At 42.8% G+C, this 27,602-nt stretch overlaps 1 protein-coding gene across 6 annotated transcripts in view; it reads left to right on the top strand.

The window, feature by feature from the left end:
* The window catches only part of ZNF521 (zinc finger protein 521), a 527,781-nt gene that overhangs the window by 23,603 nt on the left and 476,576 nt on the right, over positions 1–27,602 (top strand). The window lies entirely within an intron of this gene.

The following is a 27,602-nucleotide window of genomic DNA, read 5'->3' as shown; positions in this document are numbered from 1 at the left end:
ACTAGTTGGTTTGGGGCCTACTATCGGTGTCTGCCACTCCTTGCTGTTCTCCTGGTTTCCTGTCCTGAAATACCATTTTCAGCCTCTCGTTAAGTAGTTGTTAATGTTAGACTGCATTTGGCCTACTAGTTGGGTTGGGGCCTACTATCGGTGTCTGCCACTCCTTGCTGTTCTCCTCCACTGAACAAAGCTGTGCCGCCTGTTTACTACGGTTGCCAATTTTGAACTGCATTTCGACTACTTACTGATTTGGCCCTACTCTCTGTGTCAGCCTCTCATTCCAGTTGTCCTCCACTGCAATGCCCCCTGGTTATTCCTGTGTTACCAATTTTGAACTGCATTTAGCCCACTTTCTTCTTTGGGCCTATATCTGTGTTTCCACTTCATCGTGCCCATTGCCCAGCCAGTGATAGATGAGTCTGCTGGTACATTGACCCATAACGCAACATTCCCCGTGCACGCTACACAACAACATTGTGACCCTGCTGAAAGTCAGGTTGCTCTTCCCGCATACCATACCACCTTACACGGGGACAAAGAGGAAGGTGCAGATGAAAGTGCAGGTTCCTTCATCAGGTGGGGGGAGGAATACTAGTTGGCGACGTCACTGGCACAGGGCCTCTCATAGTACGCAAAAGTGTTGCTGCCGGTGGGAGGCGCCCCCGCCGTGCAAACACACCGCTGTACTTTGAGGGGCCCTGTGCCAGTGCCAATGCCAACGAGTGGGCCCCCCCTGCTTGCTCAGGTTCACAGCACTTGCAAAGTTGAAATACTTACCTCTCCCTGCTCCACTGCCGTGACGTGGTCCAGATTTCCTGGGCCCACTAATTACTTGAACCAGCCCTACCCCCCACAACTTTAGCCAAATGACCCCCAATTTCAAATGCCTTCCAATTATTATAAGGTAAATTACGCTTGACAAGCTTCATTAAGAAGAATGGATGGTTTTGACATTAAAATGGCCACTCTAGGTGTTTTCCTGGCCCCCACTCACTGCCGACTATGCTGCCCCATTGACTTGCATTGGGTTTCGTGTTTCGGTCGATCCCGACTTTACGTCATAATCGGCCGATTTCACTCGACCCGACTTTGGACATAGTCGGGTTTCGCAAAACCCGGCTCGACTCTAAAAAGGTCAAGGTCGCTCAACTCTAATAGATACCAATAAAAGTAAAATTAATTGAGACATCAGTAGGTTAAGTGTTTTTGAATATCCATATTGAATCAGGAGCCCCATATAATGCTCCATACAGTTTATGATGGGCTCCATAAGATGCTCCATATTAAAATATGCCCCATATAATGCTGCACAAATGTTGATTATGGCCCCATAAGATGCTCCATACAGACATTTGCCCCGTATAATGCTCCACAAATGTGGATTATGGCCCCATAAGATGCTCCATATAGATATTTGCCCCATATAATGCTGCACATGGCCCCATAAGATGCTCCATACAGATAACTGCCCCCATATAATGCTGCACATGGCCCCATACAGATGCCCCATACAGATATTTGCCCCCATATAATGCTGCACATGGCCACATAAGATGCTCCATACAGATATTTGCCCCGTATAATGCTCCACAAATGTTGATTATGACCCCATAAGATGCTCCATACAGATAACTGCCCCCATATAATGCTGCACATGGCCCCATACAGATGCCCCATACAGATATTTGCCCCCATATAATGCTGCACATGGCCACATAAGATGCTCCATACAGATATTTGCCCCATATAATGCTGCACATGGCCCCATACAGATATTTGCCCCATATAATGCTGCACATGGCCACATAAGATGCTACATACAGATATTTGCCCCATATGCTGTTGCTGCGATTAAAAAAATTACATACTCACCTCTCAGGCCCCCGGCACTTGCTATGCTCACCTTTCCTGTTCCACCGCTGACCGCCGTTGAGTCTTCCCATCCTCTGCACTGACGTTCAGGAAGAGGGCGGCACGCACTAATTACGTCACCGCGCCCTCTGACCTGAGCATCACTGCGGAAGACAGCGGTGCCAACGGTGGAACGAGGAGTAGGTGAGTATCGCGCACTGCCCCTGTCATACCAGCTCCTGGCGCCTCTGTTCCCGGTGCCGCATTTTCTACCTATAGTGAGCGGTCACCGTTACCGCTCTTTACAGTAATGAATATGCGGCTCCACCTCTATGGGAGGTGGAGCTGCATATTCATTACTGTAATGAGCAGTACCATGTGACCGCTCAGTACAGGAAGAAGCTGCAGCGCTGGAAGAAGCAGGGACGTGCAGGGACAACACCAGGAGAAGGTGAGTATAACTAGACAGCCCCCGCTCCCACTCCCCTGCCGACCCCTGGGTATGACTCGAGTATAAGCCGAGAGGGGGACTTTCAGCCCAAAAAAGTGGGCTGAAAATCTCGGCTTATACTCGAGTATATACGGTATATCACAATTCTTTTTTTTTTTGTTCAATAATAGATCTTTATTTAGCTTTCAAAAACGCATACAAATCCACATGAAAATCTGCATCAAAAACGCATCAAATCCGTGCGGATTTTTACTTGCGTTTTCTGCCAAGAGATGCAGAATCTGTGCAGAAAATTCCACAGGCAAATCTGCAACGTGTGCACATTCCCGTATAGCTCATTGACTACTTGTGAGATCAGGGAAATGCTGAGAATGTAAGTGTATAACCTTTTACAAAATCTGTAGCCTATGTTTAACCCCTTCATGACCTTGGGATGTTCCATTTTTCCGTGTTCGTTTTTCGCTCCCCTCCTTCCCAGAGCTATAACTTTTTTTATTTTTCCATCAGTATGGGCACGTGAGGGCTTATTTTTTGCGGGACGAGTTCTTTTGAACGACATCATGTCGTGTACTAGAAAACGGGAAAAAAATTCCAAGTGCGGTGAAATTGCAAAAAAAGTGCAATCCCACATTTGTTTTTTGTTTTCCTTTTTTGCTAGGTTCACTAAATGCCAAAACTGAACTGATATTGTGATTCTCCAGGTCATTACGAGTTCATACACACCGAACATGTCTAGGTTCTCTTTTATCGTAAGTGGTGAAAAAAATTCCAAACTTTGCTAAAAAAAAATAAAAATTGTGCCATTTTCCAATACCCGTAGCGTCTCCATTTTTTCGTGATCTGGGGTCAAAAGGTAATTCTGGCGTTTCGATTTTTTTCTCACTACGCTGTTTAGTGATCAGGTTAATGTTTTTTTTTATTGATCGGGCGATTCTGAACGCGGCGATACCAAATATGTGTAGGTTTGATTTTTTTTTTAAATTTTATTTTGAATGGGGCGAAAGGGGGTTGATTGAAACTTTTATTTTTTAAAAAATTTTTCACATTTTTTTTTACTTTTTTAAAAACTTTTGCCATGCTTCAATAGCCTCCATGGGAGGCTAGATGCTGGCACCAGTCAATCGGCTCTGCTAAATAGCAGCGATCATCGGATCGCTGCTATGTAGCTGAAATGCAGGCTTGCTATGAGCGCCGACCACAGGGTGGCGCTCACAGCAGGCCGGCATCAGTAACCATAGAGGTCTCAAGGACCTCTATGGTTACTATGCAGAACCATCGCTGACCCCCGATCAAGTGACGGGGGTCGGCGATGCGCTCATTTCCGGCCTGATGGCCCAGAAGCGCCGGTTAAATGTCTGCGTTTGACTAGTCTGCATTTAACTAGTTAATAGCAGCGGGTGAATCGCGATTTCACCCGCCACTATTGCAGGCACATGTCAGCTGTTCAAAACAGCTGACATGTCCCAGCTTTTATGTGGGCTCACCGCCGGAGCTCGCATCAAAGCGGGGGTTCTGACCTCGGACGTACTATCCCGTCCGAGGTCAGAAAGGGGTTAACTTAGAGTTATGGCGGAAAGTGTTGGCACCCTTGAAATTGTTCCAGAAAATGAAGTATTTCAGAAAATTGTTACAATTACACGTTTTCATTTACACATGTTTATTTCCTTTGTCTGTATTGAACAACAGAAAAAAAAAACAGAAAAAAAGGACATCATTTCACACAAAATCCCAAAAATGGGCCTGACAAAATTGTTGTCACCTTTCCAAAAATCTAGGTACAAACAACTTTGTTTCAAGCATGTGAGGCTCGTTGAAACTCACCTGTGGCTAGTAACAGATGTGAGTAATATGAAAATCACATCTAAAACCAGATAAAAAGTGATGGAGTTGACTTAGTCTTTGCATTGTGTGTCTGTGCTTACCACACTAAACATGGAGAACAGAATTGTCACGGGTTTACCGAGACAGAGAGGAGCCAGAAGACTGCATCGTCTGATTTCTCCTACTCCTGCCTGTATTAGAAGCACTTCACCTTCTTATTAAATGGTGTGAATTTCTTTGGGCAGTGCAGGGGTTAATCTGCTCTGTTGAGAGCTCCTGGAGCTCTTAGCTGTGCACTGTTAGCCACTCCCATCTCCTATATAAACCAAGTCCTGCTAGCACATATTGCCAGAGCTAGCTTTTGCTGCATGGCTGGAAGTTGTTGCTGGTGGTTATTGGAGAAAGCATTTGGTGGCTTTATCTGTGACTGTTGCTATGTTTTGTATGTGTGATAATTCCCTTATACTTAGGTTTTACCCCATCCTCCACACCCCGGTGTATATCTCTATTGTTTATGTATGTATATTTGTATGTTTGGTATTTTCCTTTATCTAAGTTCGTATTAACTTGTTAGTGTAGTTGGTGTATTATGGTACACTATTACTCGCTTCTTCCCTGGATGGGGGAAGGGTACAGATTGAAGATGGATTCAGGAGCTAAGGCAAGGTACGTGGCCCCGGAGTCTTCACCATCAGAAGTCATCCGGGGAACACCCCTAGCATTAGGGACAGGGAAGGAGCCCCTGGTCCTGGGACATCCGACAAGTGCTACGGAAGATGAGAGTAGAACTATCTGAGGGCTTGATCTCCAAAATTGTTGAAAAATATCTAGAAATATTGATGTTCCATTGTCCACAGTGTGCAATATAATCAAAAAGTTTATAGCTCATAGCTCTTTAACTAATTTCCATCGACTTGGAGAGAAGAGAAAAATTAATGAAATGCAGCAACACAGGATAGTGAAGATGGTGGATAAACAGGCCAATCAAGTTTCAAAGAAATTCAAGCTGTCCTGCAGGCGTAAGGGGCATCAGTGTCAGGACGTACTATCTATCGACATTTGAATGACATGAAATGCTATCGCAGGAGACCTAAGAGGAACCCACTGCTGACACAGACACAAAAAAGATAGACTGCAGTTTGACAAAATATGTGCAAGTAAGCCAATATCCTGGGAAAGCATCCTATGGACAGATGAGACCGAGATAGAGCTTTTTGGCAAAACATCATTCTGCTGGTTACGGAAAACGGAATTAGGCCTACAAAGAAAAGAACACTACCTACAGTCAAATATGGTGGAGGTTAAAACATTTCGGGTTATTTTGCTTCCTCTGGCACTGGTTGCCTTGAATGTGTGCAAGGCGTCATGAAATTTGAAGATATTACCAAAGGATTTTGGGTTACAATGTAGTACCTAGTGTCAGAAAGTTGGGTTTGCATTCTACATTATGGGTCTTCTAGCAGGATAATAACCACAAAAATGTTTCAAGAAGCTCCCAGAAATGACTGGAATCAAAGTCTGGATCTAAATCCCATTGAACACCTGTGGAGAAGTCTTAAAATTGCTGTTGTTAAAAGGCACCCTTCAAATGTGAGACACCTGGAGCAGTTTGTAAAAGAGTTGTCCAAAATTCCAGTTCAGAGGTGTAAGAAGCTTGTTGATGGTTATAGGACGCAACTGATTTTTAAATGAAAAAACAAATCTTTATATATTTTAGACAAAAAAGGAAATGTGTCTCCTTTTTAACTTCAGGCCTTTTAGAGAGAATTTCATCTTCAACATGCTTAACCTGTTCACAATAACAGTAATTTTGACCAGGGGTGCCCAAACTTTTATATATTATGAAGCCAGTATTTCAAAGTTGCCTCCTGACCAGTGGTGGTATGATATTTCAGGAGTGGAATCTTCCTCTTTCATGTGGTCTCTTTATGCACCTCATTTAATTTCAGCTGCCCCGACTTGATGTATATGGCTGTATTGTAGCCAAATGTAATTTCCAAGTTGAATGGAGAAAATATAGGAAACCCATAGAAGAGAATAGGGCATGGTATGCCATCAGACTTTTTTTAATAAGCAAAATACTCTTATTCTAAATTCTGTAGCATGTATAAAAGCAAGATGCTTTAATTTGTTCATGGAACTGTTTTATAATGTTTTATATAATAATTATACATTGCACATATCTTTTGTTTTGACTGGACAGAAACAATAAGAATGTAATAAACAAATCTCCAAAGTTTAATAGTCTAATAGGAGCAGCATTTATGCTCTAATGAGATATAGTCCAACAAATTATTATTTATATTTGAAGCGCCATTAATTTCATGGTGCTGTATATATGAGAGGGGTTACATACATTACATACATAATATAACGTACATATTACATACATAGAGTAAACAGTATGACAGAATGGTACAGAGAGGAGGACATTGCCCTCATTTGCGTACAATCAGGGCTGCCACCAGAAATTTCAGGGCTCCTTACCGGCAATATTTTCAGGCACCTTGAGACTCCACCCAGGCTCTGCCTCCACCTCTCAAATTTCCACATTCCATTGCTCATTCTTGGAAAAATTCCACTTCTGCACCACATCCTCACCAAATCACACATTAACAGTTCACATCAAACACCATATCACATACATAGCCTCCAGCTTTTGTTTTGGTCAAAAGATTTTTTAAGCCCACCATCAAAACAAGATAGACTCTTTGGCCAGGCCCTACTGTACTCTTACCTATTAAACATTTCTTAAAATATTCAATACTCTTTTTCGGTATATTTTTATTTGTTTGTCATATTTTTTTAAGTGACAAATAATACCACATACAAGGCACAAATACTGTCATACCGTGACCAGACCACATATTACCACCACATAGTGACTGAATACCACAAACAAGGATCAAATACAGTCACACTATGACCAGACCACAAATTATCACCACATAATGACTGAATAATACCACATACAAGGGACAAATACCACCACGCCATGACCAGATCACATATTACCACAACATAGTGACTGAATAATACTATATACAAGGGAGAAATACCGCCACACCATGACTAGACCACATGTTACCACCACTGTGTGGCAGTATTTATCCCTTGTATGTGGTATTATACAGTCACTATGTGGTGGTAACATATTGACTGTATAATACCACATACAAGGGACAAATACTGCCACACCATGACCAGGCCACATATTACCACCACAGAGTGACTGAATAATACCACATGCAAGGAACAAATACACGACACCATGACCAGACCACATATTACCACCACATAGTGATTGAATAATACCACATACAAGGGACAAATACAGTCTCGCTATGACCAGACCACATATTACCACCACATAGTGACTAAATAATAGAAACTACAAGGCACAAATAACGTCACACCATGACCGAACCACATATTACCACAGCATAGTGACTGAATAATACCATGTATAAGGTAGAAATACCACCACACCATGACCAGGCCACATATTACCACTGCATAGTGAATGAATAATACCATGTGCAAGGGAGAAATACTGCTACACCATGACCAAACCACATACTACCACCTCATAGTGACCGAATACTGTAATACTGATCATTAATAAAAACCTACAATACTAATATTACCATGAGTGCCATTATACACAGGAGCTCTGTACATAATATACAGTGTATGCTGTAAGTGTACAGGTAATACAGGGATCCCCAGTGACATTAAACACAGGAGCTCTGTATATAGTGTCAGTGTACAGGTAATACAGTGATCACCAGTGACTTTATACGCAGGAGGTATGTACTGTATACAGTCTCAGTGTACAGGTATTAAAGTGACTCACCAGTGACATTATACACAGTAGCTCTGTAAATAGTAGTGTATAGAGTAAGTGTACAGGTAATACACTGACTCACCGGTGACTTCTGTAGTTGAAGAACTTCATCTTCACTTTTCTTCTTTATCCAGCACAGACCGCAATCACTTTTTCCAGCCAGGACTCATCTCTGCAGAAAATAAGTTAAATAGAGCACATTCCCCAATTTTTCCCCAACTTCTACACTATACCAGATGAAGAAAAAAAACAACGTAGTGCTGCCCTGTACAGTAACAGGACCTCCCCCCATTGAAAAAAGTATTGTCAAAAATAAAATACATCACAACAGTAATAATATTCCTTAGCCCCTACAGTAATAATGTCCCACATGCGGGTCCCATATGTACCTCTTTCCTGGCACCTTGTGTTCTCTCATTCCCGATCCCTTGTGTTCCCTCATTCCTGGCCCCTTGTACTCTCTCACTACTAGCCTCTTATGTTTTCTCATTCCTGACCCCCGGTGTTCTATCATTCCTGGCCCATTGTGTTCTCCCATTCCTGGTCCCATGTCAACTCCCAATCCTGACCCTGTGTCTTCTCCCATTTCTGGCCCCTTGTGTTTTCCCATTGTGCACCCATGTGTCTACATTCTGCCACCATGTGTTTCCATCGTGTCTTTATTCTGCCCCCATGTGTCTCCATTCTGCCCCATATTATCTCCCATCCTGCTCCCATAGCGTGGCTTTACATTAAAGTTAAAAAAAGTTTATTCTTAACTGGCCGCGGTCCAATGGCATCCTTTCCCCCATCCATCTGAGGCACGGACATGCCTGCGTATGACAGTGACATCGTACGTCAGCAACATGTACGCCAACGTCAGTTACAAGCGTGTGATTGGCTGGTGGCTGTTAACTATTGCTGTGCAGGAAGGGATCGGCTTTCTGCATGACAATAGATTTTAAAGGGAATCTGTCACCTCATTTTGGCCCTATAAACTTCAGCCACCGCCATCAGGCTCGATCCCCAGCAGCTATTAAATGTATGTTTTTCATATATTGCAGCGTTTCAGAGAAAACATACATGGCTGGAATACTACAGCCAGAGTCTGATATATGCTGCTAAAAGGAAATCTTTCACCTCATTTTAGGCCTATAAGCTAAGGCCACCGCCATCAGGGGCTTAGCTACAGCATTTTATAATGCTGTAGATAAGCCCCCGATGTAACCTGAAAGAGAAGAAAAAGTTATATTATACTCACCCAGGGGCGGTCCCGGTGCGGTCCAGTCCGATGGGCTTCGCGGTCTGCGTCTGGCGCCTCCCATCTTCATATGATGTCGTCCTCTTCTTTGCTTCCTGTTGCGGCTCCTGCGCAGGCGTACTTTTTCTGCCCCGGTTGAGGGCAGAGCAAAGTACTGCAGTGCGCAGGCGCTGGGCCTCTCTGACCTTTCCCGGTGCCTGAGCACTGCAGTACTTTACACTTCCCTCAACAGGGTAAAGAAGAATGCCAGCGCAGGAGCCGCAACAAAAGCAAGGAAGAGGACGTCATCACATGAAGATGGGAGGTGCCGGACCTGCGACGCCCATCGGACACGGACCGCCCCTGGGTGAGTATAATCTAACTTGTTTTTCTTATCTTTCAGGTTACATCGGGGGCTTATCTACAGCATTACAGAATGCTGTTGATAAGCCCCTAATGGCGGTGGCTGCAGTTTATAGGGCGAAAATGATGTTTCAAATTCCTTTTAACTGAACCTGCAGAACCCTGCCCCTGAGGCCTGGTGAGACAAATCAGAAATATGGGGACCTGGTCTAGGCCCTTCTCTGCTCGCCGGGCCCCATATGCCAGTAAAAGCATTAATGGCCTTATGGCGGCCTAGAGTACAATAATATAATATCTGCTTCTCTTTTGACCAGATATCCTATTTATATAATACTAGATGGTGGCCCGATTCTAATGCATCGGGTATTCTAGAATATGCATGTCCACTTAGTATATTGCCCAGTCACGTAGTATATTGCCCAACCACGTAGTATATTGCCCAACCACGTAGTATATTGCCCAACCACGTAGTATATTGCCCAGCCACGTAGTATATTGCCCAGTCACGTATTATATTGCCCAGCCATGTAGTATATTGCCCAGCCACATAGTATATTGCCTAGCCACGTAGTATATTGCACAGCCCACGTAGTATATTGCCCAGCCACGTAGTATATTGCCCAGCCACGTAGTATATTGCCCAGCCATGTAGTATATTGCCCAGCCACATAGTATATTGCCCAGTCACGTAGTATATTGCCCAGTGACGTAGTATATTGCCCAGCCACGCAGTATATTGCCCAGCCACATAGTATATTGCGCAGCCACGTAGTATATTGCACAGCCCACATAGTATATTGCACAGCCCACGTAGTATATTGCCCAGCCACGTAGTATATTGCCCAGCCACGTAGTGTATTGCCCAGCCACGTAGTATATTGCACAGCGACGTAGTATACAGCACAGACACGTAGTATACTGCCCAGTCACATAGAATATTGGCCAGTCACGTAGTATATTTCCCTGCTACATAGTATATTGCCTAGCCACGTATGTAACAGGTTAAAAAATAAAAAAGAAACACATACTCACCCTCCGAAGGCCCCTTGTAGCCCTGTCGCCTGTGTGCGGTGCACGCGGCAGCTTCCGGTCCCAGGGTTGGTATGAGCACAGGACCTGTGATGACGTCGCAGTCACATGACCATGACGTCATGGAAGGTCCTTCTCGCATAGCATCTTTGAAACTGGAACCTGCCGCTTGCACTGCCGATGACAGCACGTACGTCGGAGGATGAGAATAACCTTTTTTTATTATTATTTTTAACATTAGATCGTTTTACTATTGATGCTGCATAAGCAGCATCAATAGTAAAAAGTTGGTCACACAGGGTTAATAGCTGCGTAACTGGAGTACGTTACACCGCGCTCCAGTAACGCTGGCATTAACCCTTTGTGAGGGATGACTGGAGAAGAGTATGGAGCGAGCACTGACTGCGGGGAGGAAAGAGCGGCCATATTGCCGCCGGACTGTTGCCGTTGCTGATTGGTCGTGGCAATGGTCGTGGGCGTTTTGCCACGACCAATCAGCGGCTTGGATTCCATGACAGACAGAGGCCGCGACCAATGAATATCCGTGACAGACAGACAGAAAGATGGAAGTGACCGTTAGACAATTATATAGTAGATCCTTAGGAGTGTAAACAATCCAAATTTCTATTTCTTCTGGCAACCACAATATACTATTTCTAGACAATTTTGGCCAATGAGAGCTTACTGTATGGCCCATAATTCTCGTCTTCCTTATCTGTAGGCTTTATAGTGTACTTGAAGCCTGGCTTTATACATTGCCATGAATTTAACTCACTTTGTTCTCTGGACCAAATTGCTGAAGGGAAATAAAGGGGAATGTGAAAACCCAATCGGGATGGCATGGTTTGTTGGCTTTTTTTTTGTTTGTATCTAAGTAGGATAAGAATAAACTTCATTAGACAACAATATACTATTTAATCCTTTAATGACCAGTCCCGAAAATTCTTTAATGACCTATCCATTTTTAAATTTTTGCATTTCATCAACCATAACTTTTTTTTTCTACTGATGTAGCTGTGTAAGACTTTATGGCTGTATGCAGGCGAATGTTTGATTATTTTCAGCACTCTTAAGGGTTAATATTAATTAGTTTACTAATAATTGTATAACACTGACTAACTCAATACATTAATTTGGCAGTTTATTACAGTTATATTGATACCTAACATAGGATCTCTATGCAATAACTTGTTTTATACTAAACTGTGTTTTTTTTTCTTTTTTTATCAATAGGGGGTGTTTATTATATTTGTACATCTTTTTTTAACTTATTTTCCCCACTGTAAAAAAGATATTTGATACTTTGCTGATTTTGCAAGTTTTCCCACCAACTAATAATAGCGAGGCCTGTAATTTTTATCGTAGGCACACTTCAAATGTGACTGACTGAATCTAAAAAAAATCACTTTGTGTGATGTTTAAATAATTAAATTGCATATTATTGCAGGAAGTAATATTAATGTGATCACCTCCCAACCAGCAAGAATTCTGTGTCTCGCAGACCTGTTAGTTTTTCATTAAGAAGCCCTCCTATTCTGCGCACATTACCTGTTTTAATTGTACTGTACCTGCTTGAACTTGTTACCTGCATAAAATACACACACTGAAGTCAATCACACTCCAAGCTCTCCACCATGGCCAAGACCAAAGAGCTGTCAAAGGACACCAGGGACAAAATTGTAAACTTGCATAAGACTGAGATGGGTTGCAGGACAGTAGGCAAGCAGCCTAGTAAGAAGGCAACAACTGTTGGCACGATCTCAGTCAATCCTCCTTGGTCTGGGGCTCCATGCAAGATCTTGCCTCATGGGGTAAGGATGATTCTGAGAAAGGTCAGCAATCAGCCCAGAACCACACGGGAAGGCCTGATCAATGACCTGAAGAGAGCTGGGACCACAGTCTCAAACATTACCATTAGTAAAACACTATGCTGTCATGGATTAAAATCATACTGGGCACGCAAGGTTTCCCGGCTCATGCCAGCACATGTCTAGGCCCGTTCGTTATTGACCAGATGTTCCAGAGGAGGCATGGGAGAAAGTCATGTGGTCAGAAGAGACCAAAATAGAACTTTTTGGTATCAACTCCACTACCGTGTTTGGAGGAAGAAGATGAGTATATGAGTGCAACCTCAAAGATGAGTACAATCCCAAGAACTCTGTCCCTACCGTGAAGCATGGTGGGGGGAAAGATCATACTTTGGGGGTGATTTCCTGCAAACGGGACAGGATGATTGAAGGGAGGATGGATGGGGTCATGTATTGCAAGATTTTGGCCAATAACCTCCTTCCCTCATTCATGATGGGTCATGGCTGGATTGTCCAGCATGGCAATGACCCAAAACACATCCAGGGCAACTAAGGAGTTGCTCTATAAAAAGCATTTCAAGGTCCTGAAGTGGCGTAGCCGGTCTCCAGACCTGAGCCTCATAGAAAATCTTTGGAGGGAGATGAAACTTAGTGTTGCCCTGCGATAGACCCGAAACCTTAAAGATCTGGAGAAGATCTGTATGGAGGAGTGGGCCAAAATCCCTGCTGCAGTGAGTGAAACCTTGGCCAAGGACTACAGGAAACATCTGACCTCTGTAATTGCAAACAAAGGTTTCTGTACCAAATATTAAGTTCTGTTTTTCTTTTGTATGCAAATTAATTATGTAAAACTCATACAATGTGATTTTTTTTAAGATTCTGTCTCAGAATCTGTCTTCAGAGTTGAAGTGTACCTAGAATATAAATGACAGACCTCTCCATTCTTTTGTAGGTGGGAATACTTGCAAAATAGACAATGTATCAAATACTTATTTTCCCCACTGTATGTACTGTACTTGTTGGTTTTATATTTGTTACTTTTTTATTTGCTCAGTTTTTTCTGCTACTGGGGCATACATAGAAACCCTGGTTACAGCAAAAACATCCCAGTGCTGAAAGACAAGTCACACTGATCTAGGTCTGCTTAGATCAAAAAGGTCTGCTTTAGGCTATGTGCCCACACTGCGGATTCATGTGCGGATTTTTCCACACCATTTTTGAAAAATCCGCAGGTAAAACGCACTGCAGAATCCGCTCAAAGAATTGACATGCTGTGGAAAATACACCGCAACGTTTCCGTGCTGTAATTTACGCAGCATGTGCACTGCGGATTTGGTTTTCCTAGGTTTACATGGTACTGTAAACCGCAAGGAAAAATGCTGTGAATTCACAGTGGCCAATCCGCAGCAAAATACGCAACATGTGCACATGCCCTAACCCTCAAGACACCAAGCTCTGTCTGTCCCAAGATATCCTAGGAGTGTTTATGCAGCAAAATCAAAATCCTTAGCTGTGTAATCGGGAGCCACAGACCGACATTGACCACCTTCAAAAGACAGTGAATAGTTGAGAATTCCTTAGTTTTGAACTTGTTAATCTACACCTTTCTTGTTTTTAGTATCTTCCTTTATGCACAATATGCACAGAAAGTCCAGGGAACTCCTAGTCTTGGGACTATGTGACCAGGGCCAGACTGGCCATCTGGCAATTCTAGCAAATGCCAGAAGGGCCTGTCTGGTCGAGGGCCACCTAGTGTGCTATGTTGTTAACAGATTGTGTTCTCAAGACACCTATACTGTTAAGAGTTGTGACGGAGGTATTATTAGAAATATTGGTCTTGTAGTAAATCTTGCTTTCCTCCACAAGGGGTAATATTAGTAGTATATCCCATTTGGTGCTTGGGGACAGGGACAACATGGGCCTGTGTGATTTCAAATGTCAGGACTGAATTTCAGCCCCAGTCCGTACCTGTATGTGACCATACAAATAAGATAAATATTTTCCAAACCCACTAATTTGTACTTTGCCTGTTGTGATGCTAGTTATTTGGGTAACTGTGTTGCTTGTACAGTCGAGCCTAAATGCCTATACTTCACTAGATGGTGGCCCGATCGATTCTAACGCATCGGGTATTCTAGAATATGCATGTCCATGTAGTATATTGCACAGCCCACGTAGTATATTGCCCAGCCACGTAGTATATTGCCCAACTACGTAGTATATTGCCCAGCCACGTAGTATATTGCCCAGTCATGTACTATATTGCCCAGCTACGTAGTATATTGCCCAGCTACATAATATATTGCCCAGCCACGTAGTATATTGCCCAGTCACGTAGTATATTGCCCAGCCACGTAGTATATAGTACTAGTGTATAGTGTAACATTAGATATTTTTGACTGCGGGGAGTGTTACGAAAGGCAATTCAGTATCACAATGGACATGGAGGTCAGAGCACATACAGTGATCTGACAATAACCCAAAATAATAGAACGAGCTCTGAGACGTGGGAACTCTGCAGACCGCAATCCCTAATCCTCTCCAAACAACACTAGAGGCAGCCGTGGATTGCGCCTAACTCTGCCTATGCAACTCGGCACAGCCTGAGAAACTAACTAGCCTGAAGATAGAAAATAAGCCTACCTTGCCTCAGAGAAATACCCCAAAGGAAAAGGCAGCCCCCCACATATAATGACTGTGAGTTAAGATGAAAAGACAAACGTAGGGATGAAATAGATTCAGCAAAGTGAGGCCCGACTTTCTTAACAGAGCGAGGATAGGAAAGATAACTTTGCGGTCTACACAAAACCCTAAAGAAAACCATGCAAAGGGGGCAAAAAGACCCTCCGAACCGAACTAACGGCACGGAGGTACACCCTTTGCGTCCCAGAGCTTCCAGCAAAACAATTAGACAAGCTGGACAGAAAAAATAGCAAACAAATAGCAAAGAAGAACTTAGCCATGCAGAGCAGCAGGCCACAGGAATGATCCAGGGAAAAACAAGTCCAACACTGGAACATTGACAGGAAGCATGGATCAAAGCATTAGGTGGAGTTAAGTAGAGAAGCACCTAACGACCTCACCAGATCACCTGAGGGAGGAAACTCAGAAGCCGCAGTACCACTTTCCTCTACAAACGGAAGCTCCCAGAGAGAATCAGCCGAAGTACCACTTGTGACCACAGGAGGGAGCTCTGCCACAGAATTCACAACAGTACCCCCCCCTTGAGGAGGGGTCACCGAACCCTCACCAGAGCCCCCAGGCTGACCAGGATGAGCCACATGAAAGGCACGAACAAGATCGGGAGCATGGACATCAGAGGCAAAAACCCAGGAATTATCTTCCTGAGCATAACCCTTCCATTTAACCAGATACTGGAGTTTCCATCATGAAACAGGAGAATCCAAAATCTTCTCCACAATATACTCCAATTCCCCCTCCACCAAAACCGGGGCAGGAGGGTCAACAGATGGAACCATAGGTGCCACGTATCTCCGCAACAATGACCTATGGAATACGTTATATATGGAAAAAGAGTCTGGGAGGGTCAGACGAAAAGACAGAGGATTAAGAACCTCAGAAATCATATACGGACCAATGAAACGAGGTTTAAACTTAGGAGAGGAAACCTTCATAGGAATATGACGAGAAGATAACCAAACCAGATCCCCAACACGAAGTCGGAAACCCACACGGCGTCTGCGATTAGCGAAACATTGAGCCTTCTCCTGGGACAAGGTCAAATTGTCCACTACATGAGTCCAAATCTGCTGCAACATGTCCACCACAGTATCCACACCAGGACAGTCCGAAGACTCAACCTGTCCTGAAGAGAAACGAGGATGGAACCCAGAATTGCAGAAAAATGGCGAAACCAAGGTAGCCGAGCTGGCCCGATTATTAAGGGCGAACTCAGCCAAAGGCAAAAAGGACACCCAGTCATCCTGATCGGCAGAAACAAAGCATCTCAGATAGGTTTCCAAGGTCTGATTGGTTCGTTCGGTCTGGCCATTAGTCTGAGGATGAAAAGCCGAGGAAAAAGACAAGTCAATGCCCATCCTACCACAAAAGGCTCGCCAAAACCTCGAAACAAACTGGGAACCTCTGTCAGAAACGATATTCTCTGGAATGCCATGCAGACGAACCACATGCTGGAAGAACAATGGCACCAAATCAGAGGAGGAAGGCAATTTAGACAAGGGTACCAGATGGACCATCTTAGAAAAGCGATCACAGACCACCCAAATGACTGACATCTTTTGAGAAACGGGAAGATCTGAAATAAGATCCATAGAGATATGTGTCCAAGGCCTCTTCGGGACCGGCAAGGGCAAAAGCAACCCACTGGCACGAGAACAGCAGGGCTTAGCCCGAGCACAAATCCCACAGGACTGCACAAAAGTACGCACATCCCGCGACAGAGATGGCCACCAAAAGGATCTAGCCACTAACTCTCTGGTACCAAAGATTCCAGGATGACCAGCCAACACCGAACAATGAACCTCAGAGATAACTTTATTCGTCCACTTATCCGGGATAAACAGTTTCTCCGCTGGACAACGATCAGGTTTATTAGCCTGAAATTTTTGCAGCACCCGCCGCAAATCAGGGGAGATGGCAGACACAATTACTCCTTCCTTGAGGATACCCGCCGGCTCAGATAAACCCGGAGAGTCGGGCACAAAACTCCTAGACAGAGCATCCGCCTTCACATTTTTAGAGCCCGGAAGGTACAAAATCACAAAGTCAAAACGGGCGAAAAACAGCGACCAACGAGCCTGTCTAGGATTCAAATGCTTAGCAGACTCGAGATAAGTCAAGTTCTTATGATCAGTCAATACCACCACGCGATGCTTAGCTCCTTCAAGCCAATGACGCCACTCCTCGAATGCCCACTTCATGGCCAGCAACTCTCGGTTGCCCACATCATAATTTCGCTCAGCAGGCGAAAACTTCCTGGAAAAAAAAGCGCATGGTTTCATCACTGAGCAATCAGAACCTCTCTGCGACAAAACAGCCCCTGCTCCAATCTCAGAAGCATCAACCTCGACCTGGAACGGAAGAGAAACCTCTGGTTGACACAACACAGGGGCAGAAGAAAAACGACGCTTCAACTCTTGAAAAGCTTCCACAGCAGCAGAAGACCAATTGACCAAATCAGCACCCTTCTTGGTCAAATCGGTCAATGGTTTGGCAATACTAGAAAAATTGCAGATGAAGCGACGATAAAAATTAGCAAAGCCCAGGAACTTTTGCAGACTTTTCAGAGATGTCGGCTGAGTCCAATCATGGATGGCTTGGACCTTAACAGGATCCATCTCGATAGTAGAAGGGGAAAAGATGAACCCCAAAAATGAAACCTTCTGCACACCAAAGAGACACTTTGATCCCTTTACAAACAAAGAATTAGCACGCAGGACCTGAAAAACCGTTCTGACCTGCTTCACATGAGACTCCCAATCATCCGAGAAGATCAAAATGTCATCCAAGTACACAATCAGGAATTTATCCAGGTACTCTCGGAAGATGTCATGCATAGAGGACTGAAACACTGATGGAGCATTGGCAAGTCCGAATGGCATCACTAGATACTCAAAATGACCCTCGGGCGTATTAAATACAGTTTTCCATTCATCGCCTCGCCTGATTCGCACCAGATTATACGCACCACGAAGATCTATCTTGGTGAACCAACTAGCCCCCTTAATCCGAGCAAACAAATCAGATAACAATGGCAAGGGGTACTGAAATTTAACAGTGATCTTATTAAGAAGGCGGTAATCTATACAAGGTCTCAGCGAACCATCCTTCTTGGCTACAAAAAAGAACCCTGCTCCTAATGGCGACGATGACGGGCGAATATGCCCCTTCTCCAGGGATTCCTTCACATAACTGCGCATAGCGGTGTGCTCAGGCACGGATAAATTAAACAGTCGACCTTTTGGGAATTTACTACCAGGAATCAAATTGATAGCACAATCACAATCCCTATGCGGAGGTAGGGCATTGGACTTGGGCTCATCAAATACATCCCGGTAATCAGACAAGAACTCTGGAACCTCAGAAGGGGTGGATGACGAAATTGACAGAAATGGAACATCACCATGTACCCCCTGACAACCCCAGCTGGACACCGACATGGATTTCCAATCCAATACTGGATTATGGGCTTGTAGCGATGGCAACCCCAACACGACCACATCATGCAGATTATGCAACACCAGAAAGCGAATAACCTCCTGATGTGCAGGAGCCATGCACATGGTCAGCTGGGTCCAGTATTGAGGCTTATTCTTGGCCAAAGGCGTAGCATCAATTCCTCTCAATGGAATAGGACACTGCAAGGGCTCCAAGAAAAACCCACAACGCTTAGCATATTCCAAGTCCATCAAATTCAGGGCAGCGCCTGAATACACAAACGCCATGACAGAATACGATGACAAAGAGCAGATCAAGGTAACGGACAGAAGAAATTTCGACTGTACGGTACCAATGGTGGCAGACCTAGCGAACCGCTTAGTGCACTTAGGACAATCAGAGATAGCATGAGTGGAATCACCACAGTAGAAACACAGCCCATTCAGACGTCTGTGTTCTTGCCGTTTAACTCTGGTCAAAGTCCTATCGCACTGCATAGGCTCAGGTTTAAGCTCAGGTAATACCGCCAAATGGTGCACAGATTTACGCTCACGCAAGCATCGACCGATCTGAATGGCCAAAGACATAGACTCATTCAAACCAGCAGGCATAGGAAATCCCACCATGACATCCTTAAGGGCTTCAGAGAGACCCTTTCTGAACATAGCTGCCAGCGCAGATTCATTCCATTGAGTGAGCACTGACCACTTTCTAAATTTCTGACAATATACCTCTATCTCATCCTGACCCTGACAAAGAGCCAGCAAATTCTTTTCTGCCTGATCCACTGAATTAGGCTCATCGTACAGCAATCCGAGCGCCAGGAAAAACGCATCGATATTACTTAATGCAGGATCTCCTGGCGCAAGAGAAAATGCCCAGTCCTGAGGGTCGCCGCGCAAAAAAGAAATAATAATCAAAACCTGTTGAACTGGATCACCAGAGGAACGAGGTTTCAAGGCCAGAAATAGCTTACAATTATTTTTGAAACTCAGAAACTTAGTTCTATCTCCAAAAAACAAATCAGGAATAGGAATTCTTGGTTCTAACATAGATTTCTGATCAATAGTGTCTTGAATCTTTTGTACTCTTGCCGAGAGCTGATCCACAAATGAAGACAGACTTCTAATGTCCATCGCTACACCTGTGTACTGAACCACCCAAATGTCTAGGGGGAAAAAAAGGCAAAACACAGTGCAAAGAAAAAAAAATGGTCTCAGAACTTCTTTTTTCCCTCTATTGAGAATCATTAGTACTTTTGGCTTCCTGTACTGTTATGAAAGGCAATTCAGTATCACAATGGACATGGAGGTCAGGGCACATACAGTGATCTGACAATAACCCAAAATAATAGAACGAGCTCTGAGACGTGGGAACTCTGCAGACCGCAATCCCTAATCCTCTCCAAACAACACTAGAGGCAGCCGTGGATTGCGCCTAACTCTGCCTATGCAACTCGGCACAGCCTGAGAAACTACCTAGCCTGAAGATAGAAAATAAGCCTACCTTGCCTCAGAGAAATACCCCAAAGGAAAAGGCAGCCCCCCAAATATAATGACTGTGAGTTAAGATGAAAAGACAAACGTAGAGATGAAATAGATTCAGCAAAGTGAGGCCCGACTTTCTTAACAGAGCGAGGATAGGAAAGATAACTTTGCGGTCTACACAAAACCCTAAAGAAAACCACGCAAAGGGGGCAAAAAGACCCTCCGTACCGAACTAACGGCAAGGAGGTACACCCTTTGCGTCCCAGAGCTTCCAGCAAAACAATTAGACAAGCTGGACAGAAAAAATAGCAAACAAATAGCAAAGAAGAACTTAGCCATGCAGAGCAGCAGGCCACAGGAATGATCCAGGGAAAAACAAGTCCAACACTGGAACATTGACAGGAAGCATGGATCAAAGCATTAGGTGGAGTTAAGTAGAGAAGCACCTAACGACCTCACCAGATCACCTGAGGGAGGAAACTCAGAAGCCGCAGTACCACTTTCCTCCACAAACGGAAGCTCCCAGAGAGAATCAGCCGAAGTACCACTTGTGACCACAGGAGGGAGCTCTGCCACAGAATTCACAACAGGGGAGTATGGAGCGGGCACCGGGCACTGACTGCAGGAGAGTAGGGAGGGACTAATCTGACTGTGGCCGTCATTGATTGGTCGCGGCAGCCATGACAGGCAGCTGGCGAGACCAATCAGCGACTTGCATTTCCATGACAGACAGAGGCCACAACCAATGAATATCCAAGCCAGACAGAAAGAAAGACAGAAGGACAGACGGAAGTGACCCTTAGACAATTATATAGTAGATTGAATAAAGAGGTTCAACAGAGCGTGTTGCAGGACAGACTGTGTACTGTGATAAATGCATCTGAATCTGTATGTATTGTAACACCTCTAGGACCCAGATCCCAGGAGTTCTCTTTTTCTCTGTATAATTTAATTTTGTGACAATAGAATTTACTATTACATTACAGATGAGTATAGAGAAAAGTTGTTTACACTTAGAGTAGTCAGACTATAGAATATCTTACTCTAAGAGGTAGCAATGAAAGATTGAATGTTAGCATCTAAAGAAAACCAGATGGTTCTCTAAAACAAACGGTATTGGGGGTTGTAATAAGCAGTATGAAGGACCTCAGATTGGGAGATTGGGCAGTCATTCACAATACTGACAGCTCAGCACACCCCTATCCTACCCTATGTTCTGAGCTGTCACAGCGTGGTAGAATCATGACTGGTATGTAATAAATGTTTGATTTGTAAGATTTCAATTACTGGGACTTAATGGTGCAAAAAAAAGGGTTCCATTTCCTATAATTGCGGAGAATGGTGGCTACACCTACGTGTTATGTCCTGATGGGCACATTCACTTAGATCTTTCCCTATCTACACTAGACTATAACGGAGAAGGGCCGCACTTGAGTTGCATCTTTTTTTGAAGAGTCAAATCTTTTTATAAGCAAGGCTCCTGTAATGTGGTTGATTGACTTTTCCAGTCTATACAGAAGTCGTAATCTTGATTTGTTTGAACATTGTCCTGATGTATTCTGAAGCAATGAATTCTCAGATCCACTGAAGTTTTTCCGTGAAGCCCTAGGTCAAACTTGCACCTTTTCAGACTTTGGTATCAGGCTGGTTACGTAATATTTAAGAATTGCAGTTCTACTACTGTAAATATTTAAAAGGCGCTGAGATTTGACACATTACACTAGCACTGACCTAGACACAAACGTAAGATGTCATGTGAGGTGATTTGTATAAATGTATAGCTTATATGTATCCTTAAATCCGCAAGTTTGTACAATACATTCAGCTTGGTAATTAGAAACAGTTAATCTGAACTCACTAGAAGTCACAGATATATTCGTGCCATTTTGTGTGATTCCTCATTCTCGCTATATCTTTAGAAACCCATGTATAAGGCACTGATGTTAGAGTTGTAAGAAATGTAAAGGCAGTTGTAAAATTGGGGGAGATTTAACAAAGTAAATGTGCAATTTGCTCCAAAAAACTGTCTTTCATAACTAGCACCAAATTTATGATGAGGTTTAAATACTTCCTCACAAAGTGAGTCAACTAATACGTAAACGTAGGCCAGATAGTCTAAAGTACCCCAGATTTATCAAGCAGCCTGCACTTTTTTGATGAATTTAGCACAGTTTTCACTAATCGGCCCCAGTGTGTTTGCACTTCTTTCACTACATATTGCATTTGTATTTAAATAATTCACATATATAGGAAATGTACTTGTCTCTTAAAGCTACACCTTCCCCACGCCTTGTGCACCTACAGCAACGTGTTCTGGTCTATAACATAAACTGATATTGAGCAGCTTTTTTGCTTTAGTTAAGTACTATAACCAGACTCGTTATTTGTCAGTGTGCAGTGACCATGTTTGTTTGCAGTACGCTCATGATGTCTATGGGTACACTTGAAGGAAAATGATTAATGCTGCATGCACTGTGAGCCTTATGATGTTGTATATATATATTATCCCTTGGGTTTTGATGCTTGTTTGACCCATTAATGCCTTTCATTTTTCTCTTTCTGTCTCTGCTGACAAGTTACATGCTGTATTCTTTATGCATGGTGCGAACACTAAAGCTGTACTGTTTACTGTGCCACATGATTCACAAGTTGTCTTGCGTAAAATTTCTTCGCAACTCAAATGCCATTGCACCATAGGGCTTTAAAGATGACATGATAGCAGCTCTCTTATACAATTTATATTTATGACTTTATGTACATTTATTAAATATCCGGGTTCTGACCTCTGTCCACCTGAAGGGGATAATTTTTCATGCAATTAGCATTCATAGGCTGGTGGTTTCAGCATCCAATCCCTTGGTAAGCAGCCACCGAGGATCAAGAATTATGTACAGTAAAAGGTACCGGAACCAAAAAGAAAACTACCTTTGTTGATTAAACAAGTGATTATTACAGATGTCTACCAGTGCTTCATTGGGAAGCAAGATGAGACTTAATAAAAGAAAAATATAAAATAAAACATAATTTCCATTTTTTAGTTTTAAAGATGAGCCTGAATAGAAAACCAGTGCTTTGTTTATAGAGTACATATTCTAAATTAAATATAGTAAGAGACCTGCTTATGATTTGTTTTTATTAGAGTAAGTTCACACAAGGTGTTTTTGCTGCGTTTTTTTTGCTGCTTTTTTATGCTAATTTTCAGCTGCTTTTTACAATACCAGCAAAGCCTATGAGACTTCAGAAATCTCATACACACACATTGTTTTTTTGTGCGATCAGTATTTTGTGCTTTGCTGCGTTTTATGGACATAAAGCATGTCACTTTCAGCATTTTTGCTGCATTTTTTCAGCGTTTTTCACCCATTGACTTGAATGGGTGTTGAAAAAAATGCAGCAAAAATGCAGGTATCATTATTTGCTGCGTTTTTGCTGCTGAAAATTCAAGGACATTAGCATGGACAAAGAGAAAAAAAAAAGGCACCAAAAAAACTACATAAAAAACACACCACTAAATACGCAACAAAAACGCACCTAAACCTGCGTTTTTGACGCAGCTTCTTTCCTGCCAAGAAGATCAGGTTTTGCTTCAGAAAAAAAAGCAGCAAAAACGCCCTGTGTTAACTTACCCTTGCAGTTCCCAACCTATTCACATGCCCAAAGACTGTGTTAAATGTAATTATTATTATTATTTATTATTATAGCGCCATTCATTCTATGGTGCTTTACATGTGAGGAGGGGTATACATAATAAAAACAAGTACAATAATCTTAAACAATAAAAGTCACAACTGGTACAGGAGGAGAGAGGACCCTGCCTGCGAGGGCTCACAATCTACAAGGGATGGGTGAGGATACAATAGGTGAGGCTAGAGTTGGTTGTCCAGCAGATTGGTCGATCGGTGGTTACTGCAGGTTGTAGGCTTGTCAGAAGAGGTGGGTCTTCAGGATCTTTTTGAAGATTTCGATGGTAGGCGAGAGTCTGATGTGTTGTGGTAGAGAGTTCTAGAGTAGGGGTGATACGCGAGAGAAATCTTGTATGCGATTGTGGGAAGAAGAGATTAGAGGGGAGTAGAGAAGGAGATCTTGTGAGGATCGGAGGTTGCGTGCAGGTAAATACCAGGAGACGAGGTCACAGATGTATGGAGGAGACAGGTTGTGGATGGGAACATGTCACCACCAAAATGCAATTTAATCTGCAGCTGGCATGTTATAGCATAGGGGGAGTTTAGCAGATTAATATAGAATTTTGTGAGAACACATTCAATAGAACCTGTGTTTTTAATCATTTCAACCTCTCCTCTTTCTGGAATTTTTGGTCCAGTGGGTGGTTCTATCAGTGACTGAAAGCTCTTTGTATAAATGTGCACGCAGATATAGCTGTCAGTCACTGATAAAACCACCCACTGGACCAAAAATTCCAGAAAAAGCAAATATTTAAATACCATTAATTAAAAGACAGGTTATACCTCTGCTGAACCAGTTGCAAACAAGAGAGAAGGAAAGATTCCAGCTTCGATGATTACAAAATGTATTGAATTAAAAGAATTCCATCATGAGGATAGACACAGCAACACGTTTCTAACGCACAAACAGCGTTCTTTGTCAAAAGCTTTTGATGAGCGCAGTTTGTTCTTTCAAAACGCGTTACGGTGTCTATCCTGATGGAATTCTTTTAATACCATAAATGTTGCATGTTTTCAAGTGGTCCCTTGATATTCCGTGCTTCAGGATGCCGGGTGCCTGGGCGAGCTGGTTAATCTTTATTTTTGTATTGCTCTACTGAACCAAGATGATATCAGGGAATGGTGGTTAGACGCTGCAGAGAAGTGAGTGCAGTTCCAGCCTCCTGTGACGTCCCGTTTGAGACTCCTCCTAAACGAATTGTCACAGGAAGTAAAGTAAAAAACACAATTGCAAAATAGCAGGATAGGGAGAAGTATAGGGAATTTAGCAATAAAAAAGCTACGGTAATTAGAAAAGTAGTTAGACAGCTATGAAGTTCTTTAAAACTACCTGTCAAATAACCCCTTTAATCCATTTGTTCTGGAGACTAACATACAATGGGGGTGACTTCTTTTTAATCCTAACATTCATTTCTAGGTTTAGTGTTATTTTAACATACCAGGCTCTTTATTTCTTTTAGTATAACTTTTGAAAGCCCCAGCATTATTATTTCCAAGCGGTAAATTGTCAAAACAACACACCTTTAGTCTGTTCAAACATCTGTGAAACACAAACCTTGCTCAGATCAGAACTACTTAGGCAATATGATTCTGATCACAGCAGTCTGTGTTTCATGGACAAGTGAAACGGGTCTTATGCCACAATTGTCAAAACCATACTCCTCTGATCAAATGAATTTAGGGCTATGGCTGCATAACTGGGGGAGGGGCCCTAGCGATTTAGCTACCCCAGTCTTGTTGAAAGGGCAATACAGCTTCCTTCATTTGAATGGAGACACATAGGTACTGACATTCACTGAGCAAGCGTGATTATAATGTAAAACTCCAAGCTGTAATGGTGTGCCATTTTTCTTTGCATACTATCTGTGGCGCATATTTACTTATGTACAAAGTCATCCTCAGATAATATGCATGCACAGCAGTATTATAATCTAGCGTTCCTCTCATCACTGTTTATTATATGAAGCATAGAAAACTGTAACAATAAGTAAGGTTTGGCGTGCTCTTGGGATCAGCAACACTGATGTTCACATGTTCTAGCTGTGTGATAGTACATTAAATTTTATGTAGTGAAGCAGTTAGCTAACATTTATAGCAAGCTAGTCTGAGCAACAGATTTGGATTTTTTTTTTCAATGTTCATTTTGGGAAATCAAAAAATGTACGAGATGTCTGATTACTCTTGGTTAAAAAGGGTCTTCAAGTGCGTCTTTATGACTTTTTGACTATGGACTCTTTAATGCTTGTACTACGCTCAAAACTCTGCCAGTTAGATGAAGATTTAAAACCATTTCCATGTTTGTGTTACTTTTATGAAAGGATTTCATGTATTCTTTGACAAACACTAACCAAACAATGATGTAATGTGTTCTCTCTGCGTGGCTGTGAGCCACATCCAGGTCTACCCCCCACTGTAGTGACACTCAGAGCACACCATTACCGATATGATGACAGCGAAAGCTTTTCCATAGAACGCACCCTGGGAACTTGGACCCATATAGGCAGAATCATTACATCCCATCCAGGATGCCCACTGTACCCTCGTATCAAGCACTCTTTCCACAATATTGCATCCAGCTACAAGCTCTCCTCTAACTAGCCTTATCATCCTATGTGTTATTCTGTAATCCCTCTATTGTCTATACAAGTCCCCTCTAAAATGTAATGTGCTGCAGAATATGTTGGCACTATAGAAATAAAAATAATTATTGCTATATCTCTCAATTACTATGTGTTTTTCTCTCCCCCTTTCACCCTGCAACTATTTGCACATTCAGCTCTTTTCGTCTGTTTGGGTCTATTAATAAAAGTCACCATCTAGAGGCCTTGTTTTCATAACTAGATGGTAGACCGGGTGATGTAGCCCCAAGCTGACAGATAGCCATGAGCCACACATCTTGGGCCCCCAAGCCACAGGTTGGGGACCCCTGTGTTAAAGGTTCTACACCCATCAAAAAGCTTTTCAATGGAAGTTATTATAGAAGCAATTTGTCCAATCCATTTTGATTTTCCCTGAACATTATCAATATATTTCTGTATATATTATCAGTATAGGAGAAATATTCTAAAACTATTTGTTAAAAGGGTGGTCCACTAATAGGACAACCCCTTTCTCAATCTGAATGCTTGCCCCTGTGAAAATAAAAACACTTATACTCACCTCCGGTGTCGGCGCCATTCTCCCAATGTCGACACTTGCGCGTTCCTGGGACTCATGAGAGGTTGTTACGATATGTGAGCTCTGCACCCAATCGGAGCTGACATCATTGTCCCTGCCTATAGACGTATATGTAATCAAGAGGTAGGAAGTGGCCAGTCGCAGCTCTTATTTCCTCTTGATACGTATATGTCCAAAGACGCGCTCAGTAACGTCAGCTCTGATTTGGTGCAGGGCTCACGTTACGTAACACCCTGTCCAGGAATGCGATTCCCGACACTTCTGGAATGGCGCCGACATCAGACGTTATTTTAAGTGTTTTTATTTTCACGGGAGCAAACATTCAGATCGAGAAGGGGTTGTCCTAATAGTGCACAACCCCTTTACCTCCCAGTTTGCATGTTAATGACCAAGCCAATTTTTCCAATTCTGACCACTGTCACTTTATGAGGTAATAACTCTGGAATGATTCAACGGATCCTAGTGAGTCTGAGATTTGTTTTTTTTCGTGACATATTGTACTTCATGATAGTGGTAAAATTTCAACGCTATAACTTGCATTTATTTGTGAAAAAAATGAAAATTTGGTGAAAATTTTGCAGGTTGCAAACTTTTATTTTTTATGTTCTTAAATCATAGTTAATAAGATTTTCCATATGTCTACTTTACATCAGCACACTTTCTGAAACTTATTTTTTTGTTAGGAAGTTATAAGGGTTAAAAGTTGACCATCAATTTCTCATTTTTCC

Source organism: Ranitomeya imitator, chromosome 6 (assembly GCF_032444005.1).
Source record: "Ranitomeya imitator isolate aRanImi1 chromosome 6, aRanImi1.pri, whole genome shotgun sequence".
Lineage (NCBI taxonomy): Eukaryota > Metazoa > Chordata > Amphibia > Anura > Dendrobatidae > Ranitomeya > Ranitomeya imitator.
This window is presented reverse-complemented; position numbering and strand designations above follow the sequence as displayed.